The sequence below is a fragment of the Crinia signifera genome, chromosome 6 (genome assembly GCF_055691185.1).
Source record: "Crinia signifera chromosome 6, ASM5569118v1, whole genome shotgun sequence".
Classification (NCBI taxonomy): Eukaryota; Metazoa; Chordata; class Amphibia; order Anura; family Myobatrachidae; genus Crinia; species Crinia signifera.
Genome location: NC_139222.1, coordinates 176,699,447 through 176,713,813, shown reverse-complemented (window position 1 = coordinate 176,713,813; position 14,367 = coordinate 176,699,447). Strand labels below are relative to the sequence as shown.

Sequence of the window (14,367 nt, the reverse complement as noted above, 5' to 3'; positions counted from 1 at the left end):
GCTCTTTAATGCGTATTGTATGTTTTAAATTCCACTGTAATCTGCTCTCCCTCTCAAGTCAGCAGGGGATCCTGCGAGTCTTCTTCTCTCTGTAAATGAAAGAAAGTATTGATCTAATCAAAACCAGATCCGCCCAACATCAAAAGAAAAAGTAAACAGGCTTTTCAACTCCTTACTGCCACGGAAAGCAGAGATATATACAATACAAATCAAAAGATGCCATGTGAACAGAGAGGCAAACCCCTCACTGGTTACTTGTACAGAGCAAGCGCTGGGGGCTCTCTTTTATCAACATTGAAAGGAGCAATTGGACCGAAATATATAGCAGACAGATGCATAGGTGATAAATATGGTACTGAAAAACATTACTAGAAGTACAGTAAACTCCATCTAATGTACTAAAAATATAGAACAATTTCATCCTACCTCCTAGCCATCACTAAAGCCTAGGCAGAAATCTACCATAGAGTTAAACTGCTAATGTTAGAATTGTGTCCATATTGTTTTGATAAAACACATGTCAGACAGGCATTGGCTGGAATATAAAAGTACAAGAATTAAGTTGGTTTTTGGATGTACTGGGAATCCTGCAGGTGATACTCATTTTACAGAAATCTCCTCCCCAAAGAGGCAATGTGCCTCTCTCCAAGGCATCTGGTTCCCATTCTTACTTAGATTAATATCAGAAGGAAACCCCCTCTAGCAGAATATAGACTGCACTCCCCAGCAAATTGCTAAATATTCACTGGAAATGGGACGTCAGAGTCTTGTTTTTCAGTGAGACAAGACTCCTATCTATAGCTGAAGATCACATAAAATCCATCACATGGTAAAATATCACCCTGAAAGTACCAGCTTGCTGCTATATGGTCCAGTATAGACATGGGCAGCAATAAGACTCAATGCACAGGAAATAAGATGATTTCTCACAAAACTTATTCGCATCACATAAATACAACCTCAAAGGCAGCAACTTCTAATAATGATTATGTTGCAAAACAACCACATAAAATGTTTTGCAAAGCTTAAAAACATTCATGTAATAACTGATTCCAACAACAGAAAGAGGCAAATACACACTCACATTAAACAAAGTAGCACAAAAAGAATAAGCAAAAATCAAAGTCCCAGATTTTATCATCTTCAGAACCTCAGCCAGCAACAATACAGCAAAATACTGAATACAATATTTCCACCAACAACTGCCAAATCTGCAACTCCCCACACCAGCAGCGCAGGGACCCCACGCTAGTCCCAGCCACACCAGCAGCGCAGGGACCCCAGTAAGAACACCGGGACCCCATTCCAGCAGCAGCGCAGGGACCCGAGTCCCGAGTCCCAGCAGCGCAGGCAGGACCCTAGGTATCTCAGCAGCGCTTGCCTGAGTAGAAGTTCAGCCCCACGCCGGGGAGGCAGAGGATACAGCATTAGATATTAAATCCAGCTCCTTCCATGAGAGCGCTTTGGGGAAAGCTGGCTGTGCATTACCTGCTTGCAGGGACACCCATCCCGCTCATGGGCAGAACAGAAGTGACCCTTTCATCCCAACATCCTTCCAGCAAGACAGAGAAGCCACCCTGCGTGTCACTTGCTGCCTCTCACAGTCCTGCGTGAGTAGTACTGACCCCTAGTAAGCATGCAAAGCTTCTTTAGACATCACAGGGGTGTTGATGGGGATGGGAGGGCTCAGGAGGAGTAGGCAGGAGTTGATTGAAGAACAGGGAGGGTGGGTACAGAGGAGGGGGCATGCAATGAAACAGATCTGTCACACTATCCATTCCCCCACCTTGCTATAATGCAAGCACTGGATGGATCACACACGGCACAACTTCAAAGACCAGCAACATAAAAGATTATGTGAGGATTGTCCATCTTACCACTCATCCAGGAGGGTGTTGGGGTGCTCTTGCTCCCCGGCATTAGAAGGCAGGTACACACACAGAGAGAGTAACAGCAGCAGCTAGAGAATGAGATGACTCCTCTTGTGCTGTGTACAAAGCTGGAATTCCTCCTCCTCCTTCTCCTCTCTCCTCCTGCTTCCAGCAGTCATCAGCTCTTGCAGCAAATTTCCTGTGGGTTCTTTCCAACACAAACTGAACATCAAAGGGTGTCTGTCCTGGCAGGGCTGCGTGCATGATCCATCCCAAATGTGCATTGCTGCCCCCTCCCCCACACTCAGTGCTAGAGCTACCCCAGCCAGTACTCCCGAGTGTTCCCCTCCCAGCAATGGTGCATTTCCAGCGTGGGTGAGAGGCGCTCAGTGCTCGGGACTTGTACTCAGTGGCAAGGACCTTATCAAAGCCTGGCAGTCTCAGCCAAGTCCCCGAGGCTCCGGGACGTCAGAACCCACTGATCTGCCGCCCCGTGCCTCCCCCTCCCTGGCTGTTCTTAAAGAGGCAGAGCCTCTGAGTCCTGCGGATGAGCCACTGCTGCTGATGCAGCCGGGCCTGGGAATGTCTGTCCACCGGAGCATGCCATCTGTGGAAATGATCCTATATAAAACATCTACAAGTATAGCCTATAAATTACAATATATATGCCCTGCTATTATTATCATCCACCAGCAACAGCATTCCTTATCTCTGCACAAAAGGAGAGACACATTACTATAGGAATACAGTGCCGTACAATGACACATAATATTGTGTCGGCCTATCACAGTTTGCAATCTACAATTGCAGTATGCATTATATATTTATTTAAGGAGCAGGTACTATTAGCTTCTATTGGTATGGTTATGATCAAACAGATTAGCTGTGACAAACGCAGCTTTATCTCAAGGCACTCACATACATTGCAATGGCTGCTTTGGGGACTTGCACTATATAGAAGTGAATTATTAAAGTGAGGGGAGTTCCATACACACACACACATCCCATGTACAGTTTCCAGACTCTACAGATACATGAGAACACACCAGAAATACGCTAGTAGGTGCTGTGTCACTGGAGGACAGTATTACTGTGCAATACATCACAATGCTACATCAAATCACATCACAATTTTTAGTTTTGACAGATTCAATCAACCAAGTTTCTACATTTAAATAAATACAGCAATTATTAGTTAATTATCTCATTGGTACATTAAAAAAAAATATTTAGGCTGCACGCCGAATTGATCGCAAATGCAAAATCTTTCTCAAATGGGCAAGACCATGATGCACTGCAGGTGGGGCAAATGTTACATGTGCAGAGAGCGTAATGGGCCCTACACACGTGGCGTTGAGCGTTATGAGCTAAGCTAATTCGCTCAGAGCAATTGGTCTCTCTCAGCACAGAGCACTACAGCGCGCTGTGCTGAGCAAGATGTCAGGGTTGTGTTCTCCATTGAGAACACTGGCCCGACTGATCAGTAACCTGTGTGCAGGTTATTAATCACTGCTGCACTGAGACCGGTAGGGCAGCGCATTTAAATCTCTGTGTGGTCTACACACGCACAGTGATTTACTTGCATTTTCAGGCATTTTCTGAGCAATTTACTAGAAAATGTCTGAATGTCGGCCCGTTTGTGGGGCCCATTAGATTTGGATTATTGCGGATGAGTTGGCATTGCCTCCCATGAACCTCTATCTTATTTCCATAGCATAAAGATGTGCAGCTCTGTAGACACCTTCATACAAACATGAATTAGGCCGATAGTGTGCACTTGCATTTTTGTGTTTATCTGTTTCATGCATGGTACTATACGCATACCCTCTAATTTTCCCGATTTCAAAGGATAGGCAGCAGTGTCCCACGGTGGGTTAGGCGAATGGGAGACCTCCTGTTACTCAGCAGCGGTGAATAGATGCTGTGCATGTATATTCACAAAGACGGGGGGGCTGAGGGCTTGGCCAGCAGCACAAGCGCTGGCCATAGACCGTACAGGGGAGATTCCCAGTAGGCTGATACTCCTGTGAGGCCATTTATCAGCCAGTCAGGGCAGGCAACAGGGGGGTTCTAGGGGGACACCTGTACTGGGCCCCAAGCTTCTGAGGGGCCCCAAGGTTCTGAGGGGCTGTAAGCATGGCTGCGGCAGTGCAGTGCCTAGCAATGGTTTATAAAGGCACCCGCCTAGATTCCTGTAAGGGTACTTGCTTGGAACCCCCCCCCCCCCCTCCAGTATTAGTGATTATTAAATATGTTTCCTTTGTAACAATAAAAAAACACGTTCAATATGAAGTGTACTAAAAATGTTCTGCTCAATGGGGCGGGGCTAGGGGGGCCCGCCAAAATATCAGTGTACTGGGCCACAAGATTTCTGTTGCCAGCCCTGCAGCCAGTCACTTTTTTCTGTGATCTGGCCCTTCCCCGCATAGTGGCCTCGTCTCCTTCTCTCTCCCACACACAGGACAGGATGCACTAAGCAGCGGTGGTACATCCAGCTGTCCATCACTGCTTGAACTTAATCATTTCTGATGGGGAAGTTGAAGCCGTTGAATTTGGTGCTGCTCATGTAAGGCAACTTTTCTTTTCCAATCAGCCGCTGGCGCTGGCCATGCCTCCACAGTGACAAAAAATGGGGCATTGCTCTCAATTGTGCAGCCACTCCCCCTGTGTGGAGGCCCTTTGCAGGAGCGCTGGTGGGCCCCACTACCCAATATACAAATGTTGTGAATAAAGGCTACATATTTTAACATAGCAGCACCTCTTATTATGTTTAAAATTATGGTGTGCCGTCCAAACTGCTATGTGGCCCCTGTGTCGTCAATGTCTAGATCGACGGTCTCTAGGTCGACCACTATTGGTCAACATTGGCATCTAAGAATGGTCGACATACCCTACAGTAGGTCAACATTGATGTTGACACAAGCTTACACAGGGGCGTAACTATAGCACCGCAGCCCCCGCCACTGTGGGGGGGGCGCTGTGCATGTGGGGGCGCCGGGGGCTGCGGTGCTATAGTTAAACCCCCCCTCAATCCCCCCACAAAATGGCCACACCCATATAGCACACAGTTCTCTGAAACTGTCTGCTGTATGGGGACGGCCATTTTCTGGTGGTCCTCAGCAGAAGAACGGAGCCGCCGGGACCAGCGCGATAGGTAAGGATGTGGGGGATTGAGGGGGGGTTTGCATGGGCGGCAGGGTAGGGGTGCTCGGCGGGGCGGCGGGGAAGGGGTGCTCGGCGGGGCGGCAAGGGGGGGGGCGCCCCCCCCCCTAACGGCGGGGGGCGCCCAAAACGTAGCTACGCCACTGAGCTTACATTTGATATGGTCGACATGATTTTTGGGTTTCATATTTTACTATCCAAGATGGCACAGAATGAGAATATAATAGTGTGCCTGAAGCGAGGCGACACGGGACAATTATACAGTGTCCATGTCAACATAGACAACAAATGTGAAACACGTATGTCAGCCATGTCCATGTCAATCTAAAGCACAGCAGGAGGCTGCCAGGCATCAGATGAGAGAGGGCACAGTAGCGGGGGTCGTGCAGGGCGGCTGGGGTCACGAAAAAAAGCCTATAGGCTTCTATGGAGTTACAGAGAGAAATGGGTTTGTTATCAGCGCACTGAATCGTGTTCGGCTAGCAGCTGCACTTAAGGATGACTAGTCCTTCGATTGTACAGAAATATTTAGGTTTTGTAGTGCTGCGCTCTGCCTAAGTATGGTTTTCGGCCTTATTAGCCTTCTTCTATCTCCCTAGAAGAAGGCTAATAAGGCCGAAACGCATTGGAGTGATATCCATTAGACATTTGAACTATTCCACACCAGAGAGGTGTACGTTAATCCATCCCGCAATTCCCCACGGTGCTGTAACAAACCAGAAGCGCAAACTGGCAAGCTGCAAACAGAACGGAGATGGAGCGGAAGCAAAGACAGCCGGACGCAGTTACTGTGAGGACGGGTAAGTAGGAGGCAGTCCAGTGTGACGAGAGGCAGGAGGACTCCCAGGCAAGGAGGTCGGTACGCAGCGCACGAGTGACCAAAGGTGACTCAGGCGGCGCGGTCCATATCCTTGAAACAGGCAGTCACCAAAGGACCGAGGTGCTGTGCGTTGTGTCTCCACAAACGCACAGCAAACATCGGTGGGTGCACTAGCTCACCTGGCATACCTACATGCACCATCCACAGCTCCTCCGAAAACCATTACTAACACGCTCATAACATCTAAAGGGGTACCTGAAGATTTGTTCAAGTACATCTGAGTTAGCGGGACGCCGCGCTCAGCACCAATCCAAGACTGCTCATTTACCATCTGCAACCCACCATCCCCCGTTGTTAATAATAACATAAGGATATATCTCATCTCTGACGTGAAATTTACCATTCAAAACAACAGCTCCGTAAGAGCGTACACACTGCCCAACCAGGACAGACAACCAATCTGACTCCTTGGGAGTTTGTGCACACATCGGCAACTGTTGCTTATATATCCATTTGTCCTGCAACATTGTTTGCAGTCTATGTTTATACTTAAGTTTGTTATTTACCTTTCACTTTTTATTTTTATTTGTATTTTTATCTTTAAATCTTGCATGTCTATGTCATTCGCAACTTGATTTACCAGTAAAGTGTGTTTTTTCAATTCAATAACAGACTGTTATTCAGAACACACACACCTTAATACTTAGGCAGAGCGCAGCACTACAAAACCTAAATATTTCTATGGAGTTACGCCAACTAGAGCTAGCGTAACCCCCCACAGCGAAGCCCCGGCAGTGCATCTGACATCCTTGTAGTGGGTAACTAGAAATTTTGCACACACACACATCCCCCCCCCCCCTGCCAAATAAGTTCCTGGTGTCCTTCCATACATTAATTATACTTTTATATTTTTTTTACCTACATGCTCATTGCCAGGGGTTACATATTCATTGCCAGGGGTTACATGTTCATTGCCAAGGGTTACATGTTCATTGCCAAGGGTTACATGCTCATTGCCAGGAGTTACATGCTCATTGCCAGGAGTTACATGCTCATTGCCAGGGGTTACATACTCTTTGCACATGTTCCAAGCTCATTGCCAGGGATTTAGTGGTCACATCATGCCAGGGCTCCTGGAATCCGGCACTTTCAGGTAGCGCTGTATGCACTGCACTCCAGTAGGACCCCTAGCATCTGTCTCCTCCAAGGCGGTATCTATTTTTGCAGGGCAGTTTGCAGTAGATTTCATGAGCAAAGCCAGACTGCATAGAATCTGCAGAGACCCTGCAACCCCGCAGCGCCGGTTCCCCTCCACCACCGCTTAAACTGCGGTGGCATAGTTATGTCACTGCATCCTAGATATCTGGGGCATGTACTGTTTGCACAGCTATGTGCTATTGACAATCAGAAAGATCTGAAGGGCAAAGGGCAGGGCCATAACCAGGGTAGTGCGGCATGTGCCAAAAAAGAGGGCGCTACAAGGCAGGAGATGCTGTTTTTGTTTTGAACAATCTCACTTGCAACTGCCACCTCTTTCACCCCTAGCACCACTCGCCTGTCCCCATTTACCCACCAGGTCCCTAAGCACCTGCACTGTTGATCACACACTCATTTATTTAATGTACACATTTCAAAATACTCTCATATATATTATTTTAATTACAAATTTGCCTGTTATCCCTCTAAAACAGGTGTGGCTGGACTTTTGTCACTCACGATCTACTTTTTGTACACTTACTTACCGATGATCTACCGGCATCTCCCCATGTGCAAAAAATTTTCCCCTCCCAGTGCAATACACCTCTTACACATTATGCCACACAGAATGGGCCAAAATTCACATCAGGACACAGGGTATGAGCAAAAAAATCACATCAGGACACAGAGTATTGGCCAAAATTCACATCCGGACACAGGGTATTGGCCAAAATTCACATCAGGACACAGGGTATGGGCCAAAATTCACATCAGGACACAGGGAATGGGCCAGAATTCACATCAGGACACAGGGTATGGACCAAAATTGACATCAGGACACAAGGTTATGGCCAAAATTGACATCAGGACACACCATTATAAATGACATCAACATCAAGCTGTGCAGAGAGTTATTAATGATCATCAATTATAAACATATGGGGCTGAGCACATCAAACAAATCACCAAATAATCAAACTATGCCCACCAATCTTACACCAAGGGTCACGTATGCTGTGCTCAACCAACCTACTGCCTAACCTTCTTGTGACAAAAATAAAACTACTATGTTAAATAAAACTTATATTACACCCCAGTTCATGGGACAGTGCACCCTCAGGACGGCTGCCCATCCCACCCAAAAAATAACAGTAGTGTTACCTATTTTTTACTTTTCAAAGAAAATATGGGGGCCATAAAACATCCCATTTAACTGGGATCAAGAGACCCTGTTCCCACTCCCCCCCCCCCCCCAAACATCCCATCTCACCCCACCATAACCTTGAAACACAAAAAAACCCACTATAAAGCACCTTAGGAAAAAAAAAGCTCACTTTTTTGAAGATTCTGGCTGCCGCTGCTCTGCCGTTAGCCGCCTTTCATAGTTCAGCTGCCGCCGCTCGTCCTTCAGCGCCTCCTTCCCTCCTCACTCCTGTACTGCACTAGTGTGAGGGTGCGCGGTGACATCATCCATGCACCCGCGCAATGCACTCCTGGGAACGCTGAAGCCAGACAAGGCTTCAGAAGAAAATTTGAGGTAACAGGGCTTCACACTTCAGAAAATGATTGCGATCTACCGATGGAAGGTCTGTGATCGACCTGTAGATCGCAATCGACCATTTGGCCACCCCTGCTCTAAAAGCAGTAGCGCACGCAGGGGGGGGGAGGTTTTCTGAGTACCCAGAAACCCCCCCCCCCCAGGAGTCTAAGGGCCCTAGGCTGAAAGCTGAGGCTCCCCTCTTTCCATGGGTACAAGAATTTTAAAAATCGGCCCTTGGGAACCGGAGATATCTGACTTCAAAGGCGCGGTCCCCATCTAAGCCTGTTAATTGCTCTTCCCAGTCAGATATTTCAGGTTCTGTCTGACTTAGAGTTTTTCTGAGGGTATATTCCAAAATCTGGGATTCTCCCCTTTAATCAGCCTTCCAGCAGCTGGTTACTGCTCCTGCTCCACACACCTGGTATGTAGTTTTATATACTCTGCCTCCTGAACTCTGATCCCCTAGTCCCCAATACCATTTGGTAGGTGGGATTCAGGGCTGCCAAGAGAAATCCTGGGCCCCGGTACAACAGTGTCACGGGGCTCCCCTGGAGTGGCAAGCTACAGAAAAGAGGTGTGGCCATTAAATGATATAGGGGTGTGTACCACACCATATACCCTTTATGCAACACAATAGTAGACTCCTTATACTTGCCCCTTACACATTATGCTACACAGAATGAGCCAAAATTCACATGGAATGTCGTAAAATTCACATTATGCTACATGGAATGACACAAAATTCAAATTATTCCACATGGATTGTGCCAAAATTCACATTATGCCACACAGATTGAGGCAAAATTCAGGGACGGTGAGAGGAATGGTGGGGATGGAGGGAGAGAGATGGCGGGGACAAAGGTGCATAGAGCGGGATGGCAGGATGCAGGGACAGATCGGTGGTGACGAAGGGCCAGAGGGTGGGGACAGAAATGGTGGGGACGCAGGGACAGAGACAAATTAGGTCTAGAAGGTCATTTCTATGTAAGGGATGGCAACAGAAATCTTGGGGCCGGTACACCAATATCACTGGGATTGAAAAATGCTCAATCCCAGGATCCCGGGATTGGCATCCCTAAAAGAAAATTGCCCCCTGTGCCCCCACACTAGGGTGACCAACTCATCCCTTTAATCCGGGACACATATTAATTACACAGGTTCTGTGGCTGGCTTTCACCTGGTTTTAAACTGCCACACCTCAAGGCTCCATTTCACCTGGTTTTAAACTGCCACAGAACCTGTGTAATTGTTATGTGTCCCAGATTAAAGGGATGAGTTGGTCACCCTACCCCACACTGACTTACTTTTTTTGAGCTGCGGAGGGGGGCAGGCAGCCGCAGTGCAGAGGCAGGTGTCGGGTAGACATGTGCGACGTGGGAGGCCCGGCGGCGAGCAGGTTCCGGCGTAGGGTATGATGTGGGAGGACGTGGGAGGCCCGGTGGCGAGCAGGTTTCGGCGTCGGGTATGATGTGGGAGGATGTGGGAGGCCCGGCGGCAAGCAGGTTCCGGCGCCGGTGGTCAGCGCTGCGGCCTGCGCAGCGTGACCTATGATTGAGACACGCAGCGCAGGCTGCACGCCGGGTCGGGAACAGCCGGGCAGTGTCTGAGCAAGTGATACATTATGCCACACACCGCCATTTCTCTTAAACATGAATCAGCTCACCACAATGCCTATAATACTATGCTGCACACTGTAATGCCCCTGACACATTATGCCACACATTGCAATGCCCCTCACACCTAATGCATACCTCCCAACTTTGGCAGTAGAGAAAGGAATATATGGAAAAAATTTTGGGCGCCGTTTTGTCGCTGTGAGGGCATGGCCAGTGCTGTGTGAACTTCTGGCCATGCCCTCAGCCTGCCTGCTTAATTAGACGAATGCAGTGTCTAATTCCTGCAGGACCGTCCCAAAAAAATGGGATGTCACACAAAAGTCGATACACACTGACTATGCCACACCACATTGCCCCCCACAGTAAGGCTTCTAATAAATTATAAATTACCTGCTTGTTGCCAAGGGGGTTAATGTCCATTGCCAAGGTGGTTAATGTCCGTTGCCAAGGGGGGTTAATGTTCGTTGCCAGGGGTTCTTGCTCGTTGCCAAGGGGGGGTTAATGTGCATTGCCATGGGATTCTTGCTCGTTGCCAAGGGATTAATATGCATTGCCAGGGGTTATTGCTTGTTGCCAATGGGTTTATATTTGGTCCCAGGGGTTAATGCTCATTGTCAAGGGGTGTTAATGTCCATTTCCAGTGGTTCTTGCTCGTTGCCAAGGGGGTTTATTGTCCATTGCCAGGGGTTATTGCTCATTGCCAAGGGGTTAATATGCGTTGCCAGGGGTTATTGGATGTTGACAAGGGGTTAATATTTTTTGCCAGGGGTTAATGCTCATTGCCAAGGGGGATTTCCGTTGCCAGGGGTTCTAGCTCGTTGCCAAGGGGTTAATATGTGCCCGTGTGTTCGGCCACCCACCCATCAGCTGCCCCTGCTTTACCCTGCCTTCCCCTGCGCACAGAGAGACAGACGCTAGAAGTCATTTTTCACTTCCAGCGTCTCTGACAGGGAGCACAGCTCTGCCGCGTTACCAGGAAGTGCAGAGCTGTGCTTCCTGTCAGACGCTAGAGGTGAACTATGACTTCTAGCGTCTGTCTCTCTGTGTGCAGGGGAAGGAGAGACAGGGGAAGCCGTAGGTGACGGGCGGGTGGCAGGATACATGGGCGGGCGGGTGGCCGGACACATAGGCGGGCGGGCAGCCAGACACATGGGCGAGCGGGGCGGACAGGTCCTTGTCATCACGATAAATATTTTTTTTAAAGTGTGTGTCCGGACCCGGGCCCCCCTGGCAGGCCCGGGCCCAGATAAAATGTACCCGCCCCCTCTGCCTCTCGGCGGCCCTGGTGGGATTCTCTAGTGTTTAATTCCATTAAAGCTAAGAAATCTAGTTCCAAGAACTAGAGATATCTGCAGTCAAGCAAGCTGTCCTCCCACCAGAAAATTATGAATAATAAGCCCACTGCACTATATATATTTATTATTATTTATATACATTTGGTCTATCTATAATACTTTAACTGACCCGGCTTTGCTCCGCCCCCCTGGAATCCCCCTTCTGAAAATCCTGCATTTGCCCCTGAAAACCTTCAAGGTAGGCTTTCTGGTATTAAAAGCTAGCTCTCCAACTCAAAATAAAATAAGCAGATATGATGATATCACCAGCGATTTTGAGCACATTGTGCAGTGTGTACTGACTACCTACATATATATACATAACTAATATATCAAAAGCTGGAACAGTGCACAATAAATCATAATGTTGATTGTAACATTGCACAGTGGCCCTTATTCAGATCTGATTGCAGTACAAATTTGTTCTCAAAATGGGCAAAACCATGTGCACTGCAGGTGGGGCAGATGTACCACCTGCAGAGAGATTTAGATGTACAGTAACATGTGCAGAGAGAGTTAAATTTGGGTGGGGTATGTTTAAACTGAAATCTAAATTGCAGTATAAAAATAATGCAGCCAGTATTTACCCTGCACAGAAACAAAATAACACACACAAATCTAACTCTCTCTATACATGTTACATCAGGGTTGCCGACCCTCCCGGAATTTGCGGGAGTCTCCCGAAAATCGGGTCCTTCCTCCCGGCCCCCGGAAGGGTGGGCAGCCCTCCCGGAATCAGAGGGACCCCCACTGAGGCCCCCGATCGCGGCATTTATATGCCGCAATCCGCGGGTCTCAGGGGAGGGGGCGGAGCTAAAACGGCACAATCGTGTCGTTTTAGCCCCGCCCCCTCCATGGATATTAGATATTTTGGCTATTTGCCGTAATGGGGGCAGGGCTTAATGATGTCACCGTTAAGCCCCGCCCCCAAAACTCGTAATGCAAGCTTCCTCTCCAGGCTTCTCCCGGAGAGGATTTTTTGAAAGTCGGCAACCCTGTGTTACATCTGCCCCACCTGCAGAACACATGGTATTGCCCATTTTGAGAACAAATTTGTACTGCGATCAGATCTCAATAAGGGCCTGTGTGTCTGCACTATGAAGCTAATTCAGGTTGGATTACATAAGCAATTATGCCCAATGCCTGATTGCCAGGGGTGGAGGCGGCTGGCGTTTTCAGAAATGGGGAAGTTTTTCCAATAAGTAAGTTCTATGGAAAACATTCAGACATCTCATTATGCAGAGTAGACTGTAGTAGTTGTCAGGTGTGCACATGGGCTTTTAGCAACTGAACTGGAGATAAATGTGGGAAGTTAAGTAGCCACACATAGATAGTCCCTGTGTGGAAAGTGTATCATTTAGCATCCCACGAATAAAGCTTTAGCATACAGAGATCGCCTTTATTGAACAGAGGGGGTACTGTAACAAGGTATCTATGGGATTCCGACCATCTCCAGGGCTTGCAAATAGTCTGGCCAAAGACAGGGAGGTTGACGTCGCATGACGTCAGCCGCCCGCCCCTGGCACAACTCGTATTGCCCGCATTCCCATGGGAACACCCAGCCTGCACCACTCCGTGCGAATGGCACGCGACTATGCAAGTCGCCATAGCCGTTTGCACAGGGACCCTGCACATGCATATAAACCAGTAAAAAAAATTGGTCCCCCGTGCGAACGCGTGGCGGATCAAAGCAATTAGAATGGCCCCCTAAATTTGGCCACAGCCTCCTGGTACAAAGCTGCCTGTTAAGGTCTGCATTCACCAAATGTACAATTTCTAGTTACTTGTTTGAATTTAGTTTAGTTTTTAATAGCTATTTATTTGTCTCTATACTTTAATTTGATTTTGCATGATAAATATGTATTTTATATTAATAAGACTGTGAAGACAGTGGGTGTGATTTAAGTTGGCTCACAAGGCACATTTGGGGCCTGATCTTATTCATTCGGAACGTGGCGAATTCAGCCCCATTCCGATGCCAAGCCACATCTCTATGGTCCTTATTCAGATCTGATCACAGTACAAATTTTTTCTCAAAATGGGCAAAACCATGTGCACTGCAGGTGGGGCAGATGTAAGAGCATGTGCAGAGGGAGTTAGATTTGTGGGAGTTATTTTGTTTCTGCGCAGGGCAAATACTGTCTGCATTATTTTTACACTGCAATTTAGATTTCAGTTTCAACACACCCCACCTAAATTTATCTCTGCATATGTAACATCTGCCCCACCTGCAGTGCACATGGTTTTGCCCATTTTAAGAACAAATTTGTACTGCGATCAGATCTGAATAAGGGCCTGTGTTATTGTGATGGTGCATTAGCACTTGTTTCTTCTTAGGAAGACCTGGTGCATATGCTGGCAGTGTACACGTGACTGTATCCAGCTGAGCACATGCACATAAATGTGCTTTATCATGCATGCTTCTATTCTTGCTCAGTTTTGGGGTGCAGCTATGCCTACATCTACATGAGTCCCTTAAATGGCAAACATTCACGACTGTTTAGGACTTCCTACACCCTTGATGGCTAACCTTGACACTCCAATTGTTGTTGACCTACACATCCCAGCATGCTCTGCTTCAGTTTTGCTATTTGGCCATGCTAAATCTGATGCAGAGCATGCTGGGATTTGTAGTTTAACAACAGCTGGAGTTAGCCATCAAGGTCCAACACAGAAAAGACTTTTCACATAATATAAAGCTAATTAAAGTTGGTTCATGTTAAAGTGGCAAAGATCCCCTAAAACTGCGTCACCCAGAAATTCTGACATTTTAAACCGTGTCTCCATAACATCCCCCACGTCTGCTGGTTTCCCACAACCTGTAAGG

The 14,367-nt window shown here is 47.6% G+C and overlaps 1 protein-coding gene across 1 annotated transcript in view; it reads right to left on the bottom strand.

Moving 5' to 3' along the window:
• Nucleotides 1-9: 9 nt before the first annotated feature.
• The window catches only part of CEP112 (centrosomal protein 112), a 404,486-nt gene continuing 390,128 nt past the window's right edge, over nucleotides 10-14,367 (bottom strand). The window contains exon 28 of the transcript XR_014444546.1: nucleotides 10-89. The gene's annotated coding sequence lies outside the window, so the exon portion shown is untranslated. The remainder of the gene's footprint in view (nucleotides 90-14,367) is intronic.